The sequence below is a fragment of the Bos javanicus genome, chromosome 24 (assembly GCF_032452875.1).
Source record: "Bos javanicus breed banteng chromosome 24, ARS-OSU_banteng_1.0, whole genome shotgun sequence".
Lineage (NCBI taxonomy): Eukaryota > Metazoa > Chordata > Mammalia > Artiodactyla > Bovidae > Bos > Bos javanicus.
Window position 1 is genome coordinate 32,089,797 of NC_083891.1, and position 10,088 is coordinate 32,099,884.

At 44.3% G+C, this 10,088-nt stretch overlaps 1 long non-coding RNA gene across 1 annotated transcript; it reads left to right on the forward strand.

The window, feature by feature from the left end:
- The first annotated feature begins 243 nt into the window (after positions 1 to 243).
- On the forward strand, positions 244 to 9,278 carry LOC133237384 (uncharacterized). The gene is made up of 3 exons (XR_009733168.1): positions 244 to 355; positions 1,430 to 1,561; positions 9,069 to 9,278. It is a non-coding gene; the product is annotated as an uncharacterized LOC133237384 (long non-coding RNA).
- The last annotated feature ends 810 nt before the right edge of the window (positions 9,279 to 10,088 follow it).

Genomic DNA, 10,088 nt, shown 5'->3' on the forward strand with positions numbered 1-10,088 from the left:
CACATTTAGGAAGAATGAACATTCCTTTCCCCTGTTCTTGCTGGCCTTCCCGAGATTTCCACTCTTCATTCGATTCTCCTGCGTAAGTGAGATGTGCATCTTACGTGAATGAATCTCAGACATAACTGCCCATTTAAATAAAATCTAAAAATATTAACTTGTTGCCCACATTCCTCTCGTTCCACTTCAGTGAAGTCACAGGGTATCCTTTGGAAAACACATCACAAATGCAAACATCCCTGGGCTTCTTCAAAACAGGAGACTCCAATGGGGTTTAAATGGGATCAGAGGCAGCCAAGAGAGCAGATCAAATCAGGGATCCATGAAAATCTCCTGGAATCTAAGGTCTAACAAGGTGACTTGCTTTCCCTGTGATTGTCTAGGTCTCTCTACTTGTTCTCTGTCTCCCTTTCTGTCTTTGTGTGTTTCTCTGTGTCTCCATGTCTCTCAATCTCCATTTCTCCTTCCCTCCCTCCCTCCTTTCTTCTTTGATTCTCTCTTTCCCCTCCCCTAAATTATATTTTTCTTTGTTGTTCCCTGCCTGGATCTGGGATCTTGGTCAACATGAGTACTAGGGTAACAAGGACACAGCAACCTCTCTGATGGTGAGCGCAGCATAAGCATGAAGTCTTGGCTTCCTTTGCTGGCTTCTGATGGATTGTGACAACATGCAACCATGAGACTTGGGGCTGAAAACCAGGCCAGTGCCTGGTTCTTTCCTCATCCCAGTGACTGACCAAATATGAGCACTTCTGATATCTAGAGGCAGGAAGATCCCCTGGAGGAGGGCATGGCAATCCACTCCAGTATTCTTGCCTGGAGAATCCCCATGGATAGAGGAGCCTGCCAGGCTACAATCCATGGGGTCACACAGAGTCGGACACTACTGAAGCGATTAAACACGCATAGCATGCACAGTATCTAGAGAGATGAATGTCATGTTTTTTTCTTTTCCTTCTCAGCCTGAATTACAGAAGATCACCCAGGTGTCCTCCTGGTGGGAAAAAAGCAGAAGTGTCCCTCACAACCAGCTGTTTGTGATCCCATGGACTGTATGTAGCCCACAGGTTCCTTGGTCCATGGAATTCTCCAGGCAAGAATGCTGGAGTGGGTAGCCATTCCCTCCTCCAGGGGATCTTCCTCACCCAGGGACAAAACCCAGGGCTCCAGGCAGATTGTTTACCATCTGAACCACCAGGAAGGCCCTGCCAATTCAAGATTTCAGTGAGAGGCCACTTCTCAAGCTGTCCATTGTAACATTCCAACATCCAGATGCTTCTCTTCCTGCCGACTGAGTGAAGGGAAGGAGAACGCACCTTGAGTCTGTTTCCATCAGACACCCCCACCACCAGGAAAAACCCTCCATCTACTCTTTCTATCCCATTTCAATCAAGCCCACAGGCTGCAGGCTTCTTCTTCTCCTCTGCAGGTCCAGAGACATGGCTTGATCCACGTGAGAACCAACCCTAAGGGGGACTCCAATGAGGGTCTGAGGCTCCAAGTTTCCACTGTGGAAGCCAAACCCCAGCCCAACACAGCAGCTTAGACCCTCAGCTCACAGGTAATGCTCCCAAAGTGGTACTATGTGTGGTACATTTCTCCACTGTGATCTAATACCTGGTTTTTCAGCTATTAGTTATCAAAAGCTGGTTGTCAGGAGTGTCTAATTCTTAGCATTTCTATGCTCTTCTTGTTATATCCAGATTTTAAAGCAAATATGGTAGAAGACAGGTTTAGGAACTGTGCTAGTTTGCTAGGGTTGCCATAACAAAATAGCCTGAGGGGCTTTAGCAATAGAAATTCATTTTCTCACAGTTCTGGAGGCCAGCAGGCCAAGCTCAGGATGTCAGCAGGTCTCGCATCTCCTGAGGCATCTCTCCTTGGCTTGCAGATGGCTGCCTTATTTCTGTGTCCTCACAAGGCCTTTTTCCTGTGTGCCCACATCCCTGGTGTCTCTGTGCATCCAAATTTCCTCTCCTTATAAGGACTCCAGGAAGATTGCATTTGGGCCCACCCAGATGACCTTATTTAACCTCAACCACCTCTTTCTAGGCCCCATTTCTAAACACAATTACATTCTGGGGTACTGGAGGTTAGGTTTTTGATGTATGAAATTGGAGGGGACACTACTCAACCTGTAACAAGAACCTTCATATCTCAGGGAGCAGCCACAGGCTTACCAAGCTTTGCCCGAAAAGAAACAGAAGTGCATCTAAGCCTTGTTTGCAGTTCTCTGTTGATGTCACTGTATTTTTCATAACATAACAACAACATTTATTGCAGTCACAAATCAATTCCTAATAAATCTCTTAGGAATCTTTGAAATTCACTCACTCAAAGCAAAGTTTGCTCCCCCTGATTAAGAAAAAAGTGGGTTTATTAGTAACGGTTTTTTTTTTGGGGGGGGCATCGATTTTTATAATGGTTATTTTGTTCTTCAATATTATAAGTAACATCTGTTTCACGGGTAATAGTCTTGTCTCAAGTTGAATCAAACAGATAAGAGGAAAAAGCATATGTAAAATGCCTTTCCTGTTTGACAAGATTTCCATGAAATGAAACCCAGGTTTAAATCTTTATTTCTGCCTTTAATAAACATGACAGGACAGCTTAGAGTATGAGCATCATGGGTAAATAGGAATTTTACTGCTCCAGACCCCAATTAATTACACAAGAGTCATCCAAGAAGTGTCTCCCAGGCCCCTCTGCCTGACGTTTCTCAGCTGCTCACAGGGGACAATCACCTGCGGTGTCTCTGCCTGGCCGTGTGCAAGCCAGGCACAGCGGAGGATCCTAGAGGCCAGTAGACCCACCTGCCAGGCCGGATGCCACTGGCAGGCTGCTTCCTATGGGAGGCCCTCCACGACATAAAGAAAATTTTTGTTTACTGTAAACTAAATGTGAACTATAATCTACTGTACTCCCTGTGCCTAAAATCCCCTATGATATCTGTGCGATTTCTGAAGTTTAGGTAAAAAGAAGGAAAGTTTGGTCAAATATGCTAAGTAGAGTCCACACATTTATCTCTTCTTCCTTCCAAAACCTGAACAAAATGACAGTGAAAAAATTAAAAAGATGGTGGCTCAGCTGGTAAAGAATCTGACTGCAATGCAGGATACCCAGATTTAATTCCTGGGTCGAGAAGATTCCCTGAAGAAGGGCATGGCAACCCACTCCAGTATTCTTGCCTGGAGAATTCTATGGACAAAAGAGCCTGGAGGGCTACAATCCATGGTACTGCAAAGAGTCAGACATGACTGAGCAACTAACACATACACCAAAAAAAAGAATTGGGGAGATAAATGCAGCACATGAGAATCGTCGACATTTGGGGGGAATAAAAAGGAAAAGGAAAATGGCCACTTCCTCGGCCAGTGGAAAACGCTAGAACCCGACAATGTGCAGAGAACTCTGGAAAACTGGGCATGTGGACACTGCACGTTCCTAGGCAGCAGGGGCTGAGGTGCTGACTGAAAGTCTGCATATGCGGGACATATACGTCTCTTTCCCCACCAAATGGGGAAATTTAGCCTGGATCCATCCCTGCCCGGAAGGCAAGAATGTATTCTTTAGAGAACTGGAACCAGAGGATCTCCAGACTCAGTCACAACAGGCATAGCAGATGGGGAGCCAGGTGCTAGGCCAAGAAGGAGGCACTTAGATGAAAGCCTGTTTTCCAAGCAACCCTTCCTGTCTTTGTTCCCAGAACATTAGTGTCTGGGTATATACCTCCCAGGCAGGAAGATAAAATATAATTCTCCAAAGAAACTGTCTAGCCCTAGAGAAAAGGTCCAGAGAGATTCCACTTGAAATGTCCTATGTCAGGCCAGCTCATCTACCAACAATACTTACGAAGGAACCAGCTCCCTTCACACACACAGAATTTCCCATTGGTTTCTTACTGCATCAGTTCTTAACCATAAATGGACATTCAAAGATTACCAAACACTGGAAGAAGTTCTCAAAAATGAAAAAAAGAGAACTGAACAAATAAACATTTTTAAGGAGCGAAGGAGACCAAGACACAGTAGACAGAACAGAGGAAAAACCCTAAGAAAAGAAAAAAACCCTACGGTCATTTCATTTGAGAAAATACTGTGTTCATGAAACAAGATAGACGACAATAAAAGAAGAATCAGAGTGTGAAAGGAGAGTCTGAGGAGTTAAATACATAGTAACCGAAATAGAAAATATTCAACATATTAAATATTTGTATTTATCTGTTTCCCACCTTCCACTCTAACATACATTCTTTGTAAACAGGAACTTTTCTTTGTTCACTACTATTTTTGAAATCTCCCAAAACAATGCCAGGCAATTATCAATGTCTGGAGGAAAAGTTGTACCATAAACTAAAAGTAATACTGTATAACCGGAGAAGGCAATGGCATCCCACTCCAGTACTCCTGCCTGGAAAATCCCATGGACGGAGGAGCCTGGAAGGCTGTAGTCCATGGGGTCGCTGAGAGTCGGACACGACTGAGCGACTTCCCTTTCACTTCTCACTTTCATGCATTGGAGAAGGAAATGGCAACCCACTCCAGCGTTCTTGCCTGGAGAATCCCAGGGACGGGGGAGCCTGGTGGGCTGCTGTCTATGGGGTCGCACAGAGTCGGACACGACTGAAGTGACTTAGCAGCAATACTGTATAACACTTATTTGCCTCAGTAGTAAACAATATTTACATGGCCACAATAAGGTAAATGCTGACTGGAGGCTAAACTTGTGTGCAACAAATATGTGGCATTAACTGGGGCAAGGGCCAGGGAAGAAGGTTGGAGGTTATAAGAAAGGTTGGAACCTGAGACCCTTCACTTAAAATGCTTGTACCTGAACAAAAGTCTCCTCAAGCAACAAAATACAAAGAAACTATAAGGGACTAAAAATAACTGTATGTATGAGCAGGTGGGGAAAATTATAAGTAAGACACAAAAAACCCAACTATCACTTCTGCCACTGAGTCTGTTACCATAACCAGGGCTCTTGGTCTTCCACAATCAATAGAAATTGATAAGGCCAAAGAAATTCAGGCTAGGCTTTCCCAGGGCCCCTGCTTTAGCAGAGTGGAGTGAAAATAAGCAACAAGTCCCCTTGCTTTCTCCCCAAGTGGGAGCGAGCTCATTTCTTACACGGAGTGGGTCCTGGGGTTGGGCCAGAAAGGAGACTTAGATGCCTTGCCCACCCTCTTGGTGATGTTGTGTGCAGGGAGCACGTGCGGGACCCAGCTTTTGCTTCTGGCTTTTTGGAAGTGGCAGTTAGGTTTTTTGGTCTCTTTGGATCTTGTTGTCCATAATTTGCCCCAATGCATGCAGTTATTTTTAGTCCCTTATAGTTTCTTTGTATTTTGTTGCTCCAGGAGATGTTTGTCCAGGTGCAAGATTGCAGCAAAGGTCCTGGGTCCCAGGTCCCACCCTGTCTTGGAGAAAAGCTTCATGCCATGGCAGTGGTGATGCTGGTTGAGTCGCTAAGTCCTGTCCAATTCTTTGGACCCACAGACTGTAGCACACCAGGTGCCTCTGTCCAGGGTATTCTCCAGGCAAGAATACTGGAGTGAGTTGCCACTTCCATCTCCATTTACTACCATAACATGAAGTAAACAGGTAACGTCTAATTTAGATAAATCAAGAATTAACAGTTTTAGCAAACTTTAGAAATATGTGAGTACATAAGAAAAGACCTAGAAATAGTTGCCAATGGATATAGAGAGAATAGCAGGTAAGGAGTATCAGACCTAGATCGATACTGTTTTTGATTTTAAGATTTTTGTGTGGCATTGATTTTTTAAAAATTATGTTTGCATACTTTAGCAAATATAAAAAAAATAATGCTATATAGATGAATATATAGGAGGAGGTATATGGGAGAGAGACAGAGACAGAGAGAAGGGAGAATGGGTAGGGAGGAAAGAAGGTTTGAATAAATAATCAGTTCAGTTCAGTCACCCAGTCGTGTCCAACTCTGCGACCCCATGAATTGCAGCACGCCAGGCCTCCCTGTCCATCACCAACTCCCGGAGTTCACCCAAACTCATGTCCATTGAGTCAGTGATGCCATCCAGCCATCTCATCCTCTGTCGTCCCCTTCTCTTCCTGCCCCCAATCCCTCCCAGCATCAGAGTCTTTTCCAATGAGTCAACTCTTCGCATGAGGTGGCCAAAGTACTGGAGTTTCCTTTAGCATCTCCTTCAAAGAATACCCGGCGTCCTTCCATGGATCCATGCGCTACCAATGTGAGGTTTAAATTACTTCAGGTCAAAAACCCAGGGCTGACACAGCATCATGGCTGGCAAAGTACTGGTCTTCCGCATCATCCTTCCAAAGAATCCCGCAGATGGATGGTTGGATCTCCTTCAGTCCGACTCTTTGCGACCCCATGAATGAATCGAAGCACGCCAGGCCTCCCTCCCTCTGTCCATCACCGAACTCAGATCGGATCTCAGCTCAGTCCATCACCTTCCTGCTGGAGTTCACTGAGACTCACGTCCATCGAGTCAGTGATGCCATCCAGCCATCTCATCCTCTGTCGTCCCCTTCTCCTCTTGCCCCCAATCCCTCCCAGCATCAGAGTCTTTTCCAATGAGTCAACTCTTTGCATGAGGTGGCCAAAGTACTGGAGTTTCAGCTTCAGCATCATTCCTTCCAAAGAAATCCCAGGGCTGATCTCCTTCAGAATGGAATGGTTGGATCTTCTTGCAGTCCAAGGGACCCTCAAGAGTCTTCTCCAACACCACAGTTCAAAAGCATCAATTCTTCGGCACTCAGCCTTCTTCACACTCCAACTCTCACATCCATACATGAACACAGGAAAAACCATAGCCTTGACTAGATGGACCTTTGTTGGCAAAGTAATGTCTCTGCTTTTGAATATGCTATCTAGGTTGGTCATAACTTTCCTTTCAAGGAGTAAGCGTCTTTTAATTTCATGGCTGCAGTCACCATCTGCAGTGATTTTGGAGCCCAGAAAAATAAAGTCTGACACAGTTTCCACTGTTTCCCCATCTATTTCCCATGAAGTTGTGGGACCAGATGCCATGACCTTCGTTTTCTGAATGTTGAGCTTTAAGCCAACTTTTTCACTCTCCACTTTTACTTTCATCAAGAGGCTTTTTAGTTCCTCTTCACTTTCTGCCATAAGAGTTGCAGCTGCTACATGGACAGAAGTCTTCCACCATGGAAGTTGGCTTCCCCCATAGATCAGGTGCCATTTTTCAACATTTCAGGCTCTAGTCATAGGCTGCCTCTTCATGCCACAGTGGTCACTCCACTGAATTTTCAGCATGTGCCTTGAATCACACCTTGTCAAATTTCCTCTTTCATGTTCCATCTTCTGATTTTAATAAATCTATAGTGCAGACCTTGTCTGGTAACTTCTTGAACAGGTATTTCTATGGTTATGGTCATCACATGGCATCCTTGGGCACATCCATTTTTGTTGCTCCCTTTGAGTTGAAAGGTAGCTGAAGAGACTTTTATCAGCCCATGATAAGTATATAAGACAACATTCTATATCATTAGTAAAAGTTCTAGGTTGTAAAAAACAAAACAGAGGGTTTCTAAGTTGCCCTAAAAATCAGGCTTCAATCCTTCAGGTCCACACAGTCTTGGCTGGGTGTTTGGAAGCCCACTTACTAAAACAGTGCCCCAGTGGATCAGCAGTGTCATCGTTTCCACTTTCCTGGACTAAGGTAACCAAGATTTTCTGTAATCTGACTCCAGTTTTCTTTTCAGCCTCATTTGCCTCACATTCTATTCAAAAGGGCTGCTCTCCAAGCAAAACATCCTTTCTTATCTTCACCCTTTTTCTCAGAATTCCAAATTCCTGCAATGGTTCTCATGAATGTATGCTGTCGTGTCCTGCGCTTTACGACCCCATGGACTATAGCCCACCAGGCTCCTCTGTCTGTGGAATTTTCCAGGCAGTACTGGAGTGGGTTTCTATTTCCTACTTGAGGGGATCATCCCAACCCAGGTATCTAATCTTAGTCTCCTGTATCTCCTGCACTGGCAGATGGGCTTTCTTTTTTTAACCACTGGCATCACCTGGAAAGCAATGGCTCTCTTTTCCTCTATGTTTGGAGTCCTTTGCATCTTTCCAAACACAGTCTGGATCCCCCTCCTACCCTGCTCCGCGTACTTTCCCACACTGCACTGACCGAAAGGTTGACTCTGCCCATGAAATTTCAAAGCACTCACACCTTTAGCATCCCACATGGTACATGAATCTTCAGGGCTCTGCTTACATCATCTGGGACACTATTTAATCTTCCCTGTATCTCTGCTCATCTTCTCACCAGATTATAAGTGCCTTAAAGACAGGATATACATTGCCTTCTTCTCTTTCCCTCCTTGAGCCATTGGTACACCTCAATAAATACACCTTTATCTTGGATTATTATTACTGAATGAAGCACTTCAGTAGGAGATAATACCCACCACAGATCCTGATGGATATGAACAACATCCACCTTATCTTTTCCTTCCACTCTAGGATTACTTTTGCTCAACATAGTCAGTCACTCACATTTGATGACCCTTGCTACCAGAAGCCCAGTGTTCTGGAGCTAGCCTCATCCTGCTAGGCCCTGGCCCAGAATAGGACAGTAAGAAAGGCAGTAAAACAAGAGACCCTAGAGCACAGTGTTAAGCTCATGGAACCCAAAGCTGGATTCCACTATGAAACTCTGGGCAAGTTATTTCACCTCTATGAGCTTCCATTTCCTCCTGTGTAGACTGGACAATAATAATAGGACCCATCTCATAAGATTTTTATGCAGATTAAATGACTTAATAACTATAAACATTGTAAACACAGGAAAGATTGAGGACAGGAGAAGGTGGCAACAGAGGATGAGATGGTTGGATGGCATCACCGACTCAACGGACATGAGTCTGAGCAAACTCCTGGGAAAGAGTGAAGGACAGGGAAGCCTGGCGTGCTGCAGTCCCTGGGGTCGCAAAGGGTCAGACACAATTTAGAGACTCAATAACAACAAATATTATTACTTCTTTTAAAGACCAGGATCCAACTATGACTTTCTTTGACTGTTCTCTCCTTATTTCTTTTTCTAGAAAACTCTTTGGTGGCTCTTATCCACTTTTATGGTTCTGTTATATTTTATGGCTCTCCCCAGATGGTTGAGTACTGCAGAGGATACCAAATGTACCCAGAGATGGACCCAAGCCTCAAGTCCTGGGGGACAAGCTCCTTGGCCTCAATCAGTGGCCAGCCCCATGTGAAAGGTTCTGCCTCTTTGGCATAATAAAAATGTTTCTAACAATAAGTGCAAGATTTCTACAAGAATATAACTGTAGAAATGTGAAAGCTAAGTGAGATGAAGCATTTTCACGGATGTGAATGTCTTCAAAGAATGGAAGATACTTTCCACTGTTTTTTTGGTCTTTTGTTTTAGAAATTCCGTATCTTTCACGGTTATTTGTTTCTTAGGGTGCTTGTCAATGTTAAGTTGAACACATGAGTCTCCACGTTTCACCAACTGTGTCTTTTCGGTTTTCCCTCATCATGGTGTGGGGTGGACAGGCTATTCCTGAGAGAATCCTGTCCCTTGAACAGCTTAAGGGCTAAGATTTATGCACTGAATAACCTGTCTTTCCTGGGGCTGAAGTCTATAAATTGAATGATTTCCCCCCTGGGGCCTGGGAGCTGCCCTATACACTTTGTATCTAATCAGGGAAGGGGAAAGGCTGCTAAGGGCTTCGATCTAGAGGAGGCCTGTCACTTGAAGCCACTTTCACTCAACTTTCATAGTAACAGTCAGTATAAGATGAGAGAAATGACACAAGAAAATAGCTGTGCTCTCAAAAACCATAGTATTCATCCCAGAGTCTTAAGAATCATTTGCTACCATATTGATTATCCAGTTACACATTCAACTGCCTGGGAAAGAAACTTATATTTGGGAGATTGGGAAAGGAGGGCAGAGGGAGAAAGAAAGAGAGAAAGAGAAAGAAAGGACTGGATGAATTACAGGGGAAATAAGAGAGAAAAAGGCCTCAGAAGCCTCATACACCCGTGACAAGTCACGCAGCCACCATCGTGTAAAAGATTTTGATGGCTTTATTCTCGAGCCA